At 42.0% G+C, this 10,796-nt stretch overlaps 1 non-coding gene across 1 annotated transcript; it reads left to right on the forward strand.

Moving 5' to 3' along the window:
* Nucleotides 1–303: 303 nt before the first annotated feature.
* On the forward strand, nt 304–410 carry LOC149495624 (small nucleolar RNA R71). Its single transcript, XR_016321551.1, has one exon. It is a non-coding gene; the product is annotated as a small nucleolar RNA R71 (small nucleolar RNA).
* Nucleotides 411–10,796: the final 10,386 nt, after the last annotated feature.

Below are 10,796 nucleotides of genomic sequence, written 5' to 3' on the forward strand. Positions count from 1 at the left end.
TTGCACCTATCACACACTTGCATAATCGAATTCACAGGATTAGTAGTTAACATGTCCAATTTCCTTACCATGTTATCTACCTTGGCATTAAGTGCTGTAATGGCGTCTATTTCATAGACTCCTGCAGTTCTTCTTCTTTCGGTATTATTTTGGTAGTGGCTGTTGCTTGCCATCTCCTCTATCAATTCATAAGCTTCATCAATTCCTTTTTTTTCAAAAGATCCACCTACAGCTGCATCTAGAGTAATTTTGATGTTAGGAGATAATGCATTATAAAAAGTTTGTACCTGTAGCCACTTGGGCAAACTGTGATGCGGGCACTTCCTTAGCAAGTCCTTGAATCTTTCCCAAGCTTCGTACAAGCTCTCTTGATCATGATGAGCAAATGTCATTATCTCATTACGCAGCTTGGTGGTTTTTGAGGATGGGAAGAATTTAGCTAGGAATTTTTGAGCTAATTCATCCCATGTCGTAAAACTTCCAGCGGTACACGATTGTAACCATGATCTAGCTTTATCCCTAAGAGTAAAAGGAAAAAGCCTCAACTTGATTGCATCTTCAGAAACACCATTTTGTTTGAATGTGTCACAAATTTCCAAAAAATTGGTGATGTGAGCATTAGGATCTTCACTAGGCAAACCTCCATATTGGATCGAGGTAGAGAGCATTTGGATAATTGCAGGTTTAATCTCAAAGTTATTAGCTTCTACCCTAGGTCTTGTAATACTTGAGGTTGTCCCATTCAGATTAGGTGTTGTATAATCCCTTAAGGTACGGATCGGATGTTGAAGTGGTGGTCCAACTACGTTTTCGTTTCTATTTTCATTTTCGTTGGCCATGTCTGCTTGTTGTTCGAGTTTTATTTCTCTTGCTTTTCTTGCAGTGTTGTGCCTACGAAAGGTTCTTTCAATTTCTGGGTCAAAGACTAGAGGTTCAGTCGTCCTTGATCTTCTTTGCATAAAACACCTGGAACAGCACTTAAAAGAAAATTAAATAAAAATGAAAGAGTGTCTAAATTAATAACAGGGTAATTCGTATTGATATTGATACGCCAATCCCTGGCAACAGCGCCAAAAACTTGACAGCGGTTTTCGCAAGTGTACGAAATCGCAACAAGTAATATAGAGTAAGAAAGTATCGTATCCATAGGGATTGTTTCTCAATTACCAAAATTATGTTAACCTATTATTATTTAGACGATGATGAAAGGAATTCGCTGTAAAGTAAATAAAATTCAAAGTAAAAGAGATTAAACACAAAATTTAGGTGAAAAGAAATCAGGGGATTAAGCTACTAGGGAATTTGATTTCATTTAATTCCATCCAGCCTATTCTATTAGTTCATTAATCAAGTTTAATTGTTCAAGTAGGAGAAAACAACCCTAAGGTTACTAACAAGCTCTCCCGATTTATTGTTAGCTATTCTAATCCAATTTAATCACCTATCTTAATAGTGAAATTAAACATGAATCAGATCATTAGGTTTTATGGTTGTTTTATGAATTCACAACTTAATACTTTATTAACTTATGAAAGCCCCCCTTGAGTCAAACCATATAGTTTCCACATCAAGTTATTATTCTCAAGTAAATTATTACCTTGTTCATATCAATAACCCTTCTCCCGAATGTGATTATTGAAATAATTCAATCCACGGGAATTTTTCTGCCTGGAAGCCTTAAGCACAATAATAAGTTATAACAAGAACAAAGAAAAATAAATCTAATATTATAAGCTGGAATCGAATTAAATTACATCAAATCCCTAGTATAAAAGTTTAGCTAGACATAGTAATTAAATTAAGCTCAATCATACTTGAATCATTCATTATATTTAAAGACAATAATAAAGAAAGAAACAAGATGAAGAGTTTAGAATAAAAACTGTATCACAACTATGTTGATGGCTTCCTTGAATCTTAGCACAATTATTTGAAGCTTGAAATCTTTGAGAAGAAGAGAATTATGTAAAGTGTTGCACAGAAAACGAGATCCCCTACTATGAGAAGTTCCTCCCTCTATAAAGAGATCCTGAAGGCAAGTCTGACTCCTTTTAGGAAAATAGAATCCTTATTTAGCACAAAATCCTTTATAGGAGATCATAACTGTTTAGGCTCTTGATTTCTTCTTGATTAGAACTCCTTTTTCTTCAAGAATAGGTCCAGGTCTTGTTTAGTGTGTTTAGGAAACTCCCTGAAGTCGGCCCATGTGAGAAAGGCTTGATTTGCATGTTAAATTCACGCTGGTTCCGCCTGGGCAGCACGGGCGTGCTTCATGGCACGGGCTGGGCGTGCTGTAGTCTGGAGGTCTGGCTAGTGAAGCACGGGGCGTGCTAGGTAGCACGGGCTAGTGAAGTACTGAGGCACGGGCGTGCTACAGAGCACAGGCAGGGCGTGCTCTTCTCTGGAAGTCTGTCTAGAGTTGCCATGGGCGTGCTATGCTTGACACGCCCTGGTCCCATTGTAGCACGGCCGTGCCTTTTGACACACCCTGGCCGTGCTCTCTTCTGTCTCTCTTTTGGTTTACTTGGCTTCTAGCACGGGCGTGCCTTCCAGCACGGGCTGGGCGTGCTAGAAGCTGAGTGCCTTGCATTCTAAAGTTCTTTTCTACGCCAAATTTCTGCAATTTTCTCTTAGATCAAGCGGATTAAAGACCAAGGAAGCTTTTAAACACAATTATACTAAAAGTGATTTAAAATTAAATTAAAGAAGTAAAAACTTACTAAAATTCTAATAAAAACTATATTAAAAACACTATAAAATTTACACTTATCACACCCAAAATTGGTACCAATATGGGGGTAATCGGTGCTAACGCTGGGCTTTTATGCACCGATTGTGGCATTTTACCATTCTGCTCCTGCTATTAGGTTTTAGGGCTTTCAGGCTTCCGGAGCTCCGTTCGAGGCCGAAACGATGCCCGATCGAGCTGATTCTTGCATCTTTGGGACCGTGGTAGAATTTTCTAAAGCTTGGTATTGAAATATGGTCAACAGCTTGCCCCATCCTAGAGATCGGAGCTGATCAAGGCCTGATATTTTAGACTCTGATTTCAGTGCTTTTGAAAGGAATTTTAGTTTGAGAACCATACCTAGCAGATCAAGGTAGTGTTTAGAACATCTTGTGCAAATCTCATCTGATTATGAGAATATTTTTTTCAGATTCGGTTAGGTCTGTCTGATTTTTTGGGTTCTTTTTATAACTGTCTGTCATTTGGATTTTGTCATGGATGTTCTGTACTTGGTCTGAAAGCCTTGATTTAAGTATGATAACTTTTATAGTTGGTTTGAGAACCCCAATTTAAGTATGATAACTTCTGTAGTTGGTCTGAAAACCCCAATTTAAGTTTAACAACTTCTGTTGGTGGTCTGAAAATCTCGATTTTTGATAGCTTCAATAGTTTGGTTTGAGCACCTTAATTTAAGTTTGATAACTTCTATAGTTGGTTTGAAAAACCCTAATTTAAGTTTGAAAACTTCTTTGATTGACCTATCTGCCTGCTATTCCTATATCAAATGTTAGTTTTGCTACATTGACATTATTTTTTTACATTGAAATGTGTGTAAGTGAATCTATTTAATGTATTCATGAGCAGTGAATTAGAAATTCTGAGAACTAATAGTTGTGTGTTTGTGTGCTTGTGCGCGTACCTGGCAGGCTAGCATATGTTCTCGAGGGGGGTGAAAGGATCTCGGTGTCACGGGGAGTGTCATTCAGAGACATCCTACTGTCGATGAGATCATAGCTCCTACTGAGTTGCTCCAGTTTGCCGTAGTGGAGAATAGTAACACCTACCACTCTTTATGGAGGGCGTTGGTGGAGAGATGGTGGGAGACGATCGATACCTTTGACACAGCCATTAGGGATTGGACCATTAGTCCTTTTGTGTTCGCCATCCTGACTAGGATTCGCTTCGGCTCTTATCCGCTGGATGTGGATTCTTCCATGCTCACTCTTGAGTAGTTAGCTGATCTGCTAGGCCCAGGTCGGTTGTATCGCTGTAGTGCTCTTTGTGAGCAGCTGAGGGAGTTGAGTTGGGCCAGCGGAGACAGGGTTACTATTGATCGTTGGCCCGTGCATCCCTCCTTCTGATCTTGGGATGCACTGTTGCACATGATAGGGCAGATCATGTGGATCTTTCTTTCATGCACTCCCTGGTGGTCTTGAGCTTCCTTGGGGAGTATGACTGGGGCAATGCCTTTATGGCATTGATGTATCACAACATGACTTAGTATAGCCGCCGTTCCCGGACTGGCTTAGGAGGCACTGCTGCTATTTGGGAGGCACATTTTCATAACTGTCTCCTGCTCTCTGCTTTGAATTGATTTTTCTGACCATCTGTTCTGCAGGCTTGGGCTCTTTTGCTTTTCCCATTCATTGCTCTAGTCTTGACACAGGATGTGTCTTTGGAGATTCCGGTGATGCACTGTTTTAGGCTGGCTTTGATAGAGCAGCATGCCAGGGAGAACCACCTGGTTTTGAGGAGGAGGTTCAATGAGTTGTCTATAGCTTAGGTAGGTCTCGAATAGCCTGTAAATCATTTCTTCATACCGAGGTTCGATTTTGACACCTGAGGCTGCTTATTTTTGCAGTTAAGGATCCATACATTTTAGTAATTTTTGGATATTCCCCTGGAGGGAAACACATTGCGAGTCCTCCAAAGGTGTGGGCTGTCCGTCGCTATTACCTGCGTGAGCAGATCTACCACTAGGTGATGGGCTTATACTGAACCTGACAAACCCTCCACTGGACATGTTGGATGGCATAGGCATCACAAGTCAGGTAGATAAGGCGAGGGGAGATCCTATCAAGTCCTTCCTCCTTCCAGGGGATACATATGTCAATTGGGCCATAGCTACCTTAGCTACTTGGATAGAGTCTCCTCGGGACAGGACTTTATCATCGAGACCAGGACAACCTCCTGAGGGTAGAGTAGTGGAGCCTAGCCGGAGGAGGAGTTCGACTTCGAGATAGACCCCGATGTCATGATTAATGTAGCAAAGGGCATGGAGCCAAATTTGGTCTCGCTGGTCATCTTTGGGCTTCGATGGGGACTTTTGTAGCAGCGGCACTTCATCCTTTGGTCATGCCCTTGCTTCGGTGACCTCTTGGTTTAGCCGGCTTCCCTCCCGCTTGCGACCAGAGTCCCAGAGGAGAGTGCCCTATTTCGATTCAGGGAGGATGATTCACTTCGAGGTGTTGAGGATCTTGCCCAACAATTGGCCTGAGTACCCTATCGATGAGCTTGTAAGTCTTCTTTCTCTTCCTATTTGATTTCTTGCTTTATGCTAACCCTCAGTGTTTATTACTGACTCTTTTCTATTTCTCTACAACCAACCCTTGAGTGGGCCCAAGAGATCTCTATTGCTATAGGGCATCTTTGGATAGTCCTTTCTAATGCCTTAACCCAGGAGAGCATTGCCAGAGGGCACCAGGCGGAGAGGGATAGATGATTGAGGAAGCGTAAGAAGTAGGATTTCCTTCTTTAGATTAACACTTCTTGTTGGCTTTGATCACCGTATCAGTACATTTTGGGTTAGTGCCGTCCTAGTTTAGGCACCAAACATATTCATTGTAGGATCTGTTATTCTTTTCTGCCTATGGGATTTTCTATTTACTCATTTATGTCTGTCCCACTTACTTCATCTGTTCACACTGGACGCCTGGTTCATAATTTCATTGATTGCTTGTCTCAAGTGATTGATTTTAAGGAATTGCATTGATTGCTTCTTTGCACTGATTGCTGCGCTGATTACCAGACTTTTAATTTTTCTGATTTTGGCGTTGATCGCTTTGTTTATAATGTATTTTGCATTGGTTGCCTGTCTTGAATTTTGCACTGATTGCCTATCTTATGGCTGCCTTGATTGCTGCGCTGATTACCTGACTTGTAATTTTTCTGATTTAGGCGCTGATCGCTCTATTTACACTGAATTTTCGCATTGATTGCATGTCTTGAATTTTGCACTGACTGCCTATTTATGACTGCAGTGATTGCTGCGCTGATTACCTGACTTATAATTTTTCTAATTTGGGCACTGATTGCCCTATCTATACTGAATTTTGCACTGATTGCCTGTCTTGAATATTGCACTGATTGCTTGTCTTATGGCCGCACTGATTGCTCCGCTGATTACCTAACTTGCAATTTTTCTAATTTTGGCACTGATCGTCCTATCTACACTGAATTGCATTATAAGTTGCACTAATTGCCTGTTTCAAACTCTAACTGATTTTTTTGGTCTTGGCGCTCATTGCCTATTTTATGCTGAATTTGCACTGACTGCCTGTCTTGGGTTTTGACTGATTTTCTAACCTTGGCATTGATTGCCTTTTTTACACTAAACTGTACTGGAAGTTGCGCTGACCGCTTATTTCAGTGACTTTGCACTGAATTGTATTGGAAATTGCACTGGTTGCCTATTTGTACGGTTTGATTTGCGTATCTAAGCTGAATCTGCACTGAATTGTGTTGGTAGTCACGCTGATCGCTTGTGTTTCCACAGGACTGCACTAAATTGCTCATTTTCTTTGTTTCGCTTCTATCCTAAAAATCATTATTAGTTGAATAGAATATTTTATGCATGATGCATGAGCGCCATTCTTAATTGTTTTGCCCCACTCCTGAGAGTGTTTTAAGAAATTCATGTCTGGTTTGCCAATTTATTTTTGAAAATCTTGAAGTCCGAAAATACCAACTTCTAAGTAAAATGATCAAAGTGTTTCGTTGAATTCTGAAAAGTTTTTTTTCTTTTCCTTCTCTCTTTTTTCTGTTTTTTTTAGGGAGTAATCGGTACCAAGGTGCCCCATATCGGCACCAAGGTCCCTCTAACTGGTACCGTTTTGGTGTCCAGCGTAGGACCAAATCGGTACTGAATAGGGTCCCATCGGTACCGATTTTGGGCATATCGATGCCTGCATGTCTCAGGGGCTGGCAATTGGAGCCTTATAAATACCTCATTTATGGCATCAAAACGGTGTCATTTTGTGCCTCGGAGCCCGATTTTTCTAATTTTTAAGAACTCTAACCAAAAATGCAGCTGTTTATCAGTTATGGCATGCAAAGATGGACCAAGAGGTTGGCAAAGGTTGAAAAGATTAATTTAAGCCGGTATGGTATGGCTTTTTAGTGACTCTACGAGGCTTGCTAGTTGACCAGACGTTTTTAGATGCATGCCTGCAATTATGGGATTCACAGACTCATGTGTTTCAATTTGGCACACATTTTGAGGAGATGTGCCCAACATATGAGGAGTTTGCGACTTTATTGGGTAGTGTGTCACGCCCCGACTCTAATCACCAGAGGAATTGTTCGCTTTGGTGTAGTCCACGGATGCCCTACACCGTCGTGTAGTCCCCGCACGCCCTACACCTCACGGTTTTGTCCCACAGGTGAAATGGGAAACTTCCCAGGAGTTCACCCATCCTGAGATTTCTATTAATCGAGCACGCTTAACCCTGGAGTTCTTCTAACTCTCCAGCCATTCAACCAAAAGGCGCCTCTAATGGTTAGTTTCTCCCTTTTCGATATATGATTCGATTCATTCTTGTGTCCCGCATTCCACTACCCTAACTAGCCTGCCATCCTAGAATCTAGCCAAGAGCTTTGCTCTACCCGCCCTCTTAGGATCGCTTTTACCGGGTCGGGATGTCACAGGCCCACTAGCTTTCGCGTGGTTCGTCCTCGAACCATACATCTACTGGAGGGGGTCCAGCTCTGATACCAACTGTCACGCCCCGACTCTAATCACCAGAGGAATTGTCCGCTTTGGTGTAGTCCACGGACGCCCTACACCGTCGTGTAGTCCCCACACGCCCTACACCTCACGGTTTTGTCTCGCAGGTGAAATGGGAAACGTTCCAGGAGGTCACCCATCCTGAGATTTCTATTAAGCGAGCACGCTTAACCCTGAAGTTCTTCCAACTCTCCAGCCATTCCACCAAAAGGCGCCTCTAATGATTAGTTTCCCCCTTTTCGATATATGATTCGATTCATTCCTGTGTCCCGCATTCCACTACCCTAGCTAGCTTGCCATCCTAGAAGCTAGCCAGGAGCTTTGCTCTACCCGCCCTCTTAAGATCGCTTTGCTGGGTCGGGATGTCACACAGTGAATCTGAGAGGGTTCCCGTGGCTGCACCGACTGAGATCGGGATTTTAAAGAGTTTTATGAGGATGGTAGGCCTGTCTGTGATAGAGGCTAGGGGGTTGGTAGTAGACGACCGAGTCGACTTGGCTGGGCTTATTGAGCCGAGCTTTGGTCTTTCATTTGGTGAGCACCTGCATACTGACTGGTTAAGTTGGCTGGGGTGACCTGAGGGTGGCTGATTTGGTCTTTCAGATGGAGCGAGATGTTGGGATAGCTAGCATGGGTTTGGCTTAGATGATCCTGAGCTTGATCGAGCTTTCAGAGTTGACGGGTGGTCAACTAGCCCGATCTTGCTTCAGTAAGCATTCTCGAACTAGCTTGTCTTTGTGTTCAAGTTGGGTTAAGGTGCTTTTTGAAAAAGGCTTAAGTTTTGAGTTGCATATGAGTATGTCTGTCTAGGGTGCAAATAGTGGGGGGAAAGTCCGGTCTTGCATGCTTTCTAGGAAAGGCTTGAGTATTCTAGCTTAATTTGTTTAAGTAAGGGGTTTCTGCATGTGAATGCTTGTTTAGACTTGGATAGTGGAGGAGGCAAAATCTGGTTAGGTTTGATTTCAAGGAAAGGCTTGAGTGTTTAAGTTGTGGTATGGTTGAATTTGTTAGGGAAGAGGATATTTACATCTGAGTTCCTGTTTCATCATTACATCTTGGTGCAATGTCTGATCCTGCAAGTCTGGCTGAGAGATCATTTGAGTGTTGTAGAGCCACCATGATGTTGTTCATATGAGCCATTATAGTATTGATCTAGACGAGTCGTGGTGAGACTCAGGTCAAAGGATAAGTGGCTGCAGTGGTTGCTAGTGCTAATGCCTAATCAGATTCTTTGGAGATGTGACTGGTATGAGGTCAGGAGGTTTCTGGTTCGGTCAGCTGGGTTCCATATGGCTTATCTGCTTGGTATGGATAGCATCACATTTTATCCTGGTCCCAGATTAATGAGACAAATGGGGCATGTTCAGGGATTGACATCGACTGAAGCTCTTTTTCGGGATATACTGATTTCTCCCAAGGTTACTATGGCCATACTGGCTAGTTAGTCAAGAGGAGCTCATGTGGTTGAGGCTTGAGAATCTGGGGGCAAGACTGCTGGTTACAAGGCTTGGTGGATGGTTGAACATGGTGACCGGGAGAGGAAGCGTAGAGCGACTCTAACTCGAGAGATGGATGCTAGACTCCGAGCAATGACTGAGGCAACCCTAGACTCTACTCGACAGGCTGACCTAGAGGATTCTGACGACTTTAGGGAGATGCCCCCAAGGCGGCCCAGATGGCTTACCTAGTCCCTCGGTGCATGTCGACCTTATCTTGGTAAGGTAAGATTTTTGTTCTTCTAACTTTTGACTCGGCCTGTATTTTTTGTAAAAGGGAATATGTGAAAAGGGAATCATGTTGACACTGTTTGAAAAGGAAATACAGTCTTATCCTTTATGAGATTGCTCCTTTTGAGCCTTAATTTTTGCCTAAGTTGCCCTTGCGGGTTTTGGACTTAGCAGGTTGCCCTAATTTTTGCTTAAGCTTCCCTTTCGTATTTTCGACTTAGCGAGCTGCTGCTGATTTTGCCGAAGTCGTTTGCCCTTGCAGGTTTTCAACTTAGTTTGTTGATTAGTCTTTCTTCTTTTTATTTTGATTTTTTCATTAATTAGCTCAGAAAATTTGGAATTTTCATAAGAGAAAGGGCAAAAATGTATTTTTTATTATTGTTGTGACCGTACCAGCAGACTGAGCTACCTTCATATCTCATACTTTTAGAACATATTTCAAGGAGTCAGGTCATCGTAGTTCTGCTTTATAATGACATGAAAAATGGCAATATTTTTTATGCTAATGCATGAATGCATTCACATAAAGTATCTCTTGAGCCGATCCAAATTGCATGGATTGGTGAAATCGTTGCCATCTATATCTGACAAGATGGCACTGCCTCCAGAAAGAATCTTCTTTAGTATGTAGGGCTTGCCCAGTTTGGCCTGAATTTCCCCCGAGGATCATGTACAAGAGCTTTGATTTCCTTGAGTATAAGACAACCTTCTTCAAGTTTTTGATCTCGAATTCTTCTGTTGAAATGTCTAGCTATTCTCTACTGGTAGCTCTGAATCTGATTAAGAGCCTCTAATCTTTTCTCATCAATAGCATTCAATTGATTGTGGTAATTCTGGGCCCATTTTGCTTCAAGCAACTGATTTTCTCTCATGACCCTAGCTGATCTGATCTAAACTTCAATAGGGAGGACTGCTTCCATCTCATATACTACTGAATATGGTGCTGCCCCAGTTAGCATTCTGATGGAGGTTCGATATCCCATAAGGTGAAAGGCAGATGCTCGTGCCAATTTCTGTGATTTTGAATCATCTTCTGAAGGATATTCTTGATGGACTTATTTGCTGCTTCAACTGCTTCATTAGCCTGAGGCCTGTATGGTGAAGATCGGTGGTGTTAAATTTTATACTTTTCATTAGACTGGAGACCTCTTTCTGGAAGTGAGATCCATATGATATGATCTCAAAAGGGATTCTGTATCTGCAAATGATGTTTATTTGGATGAATTGATCTACTTTCTTAGAATTCAGGACATGGTACGAGGCAACTTCTACCCATTTGGTTAAGTAGTCGACGGCTACCAGGATGTATCTATGCTGATTGGAAGACATAAGAGTG

This window comes from Jatropha curcas, chromosome 6 (assembly GCF_041381405.1).
Source record: "Jatropha curcas cultivar XTBG-Jc1 chromosome 6, XTBG_Jcur_1.0, whole genome shotgun sequence".
In the NCBI taxonomy this organism is placed as follows: Eukaryota; Viridiplantae; Streptophyta; class Magnoliopsida; order Malpighiales; family Euphorbiaceae; genus Jatropha; species Jatropha curcas.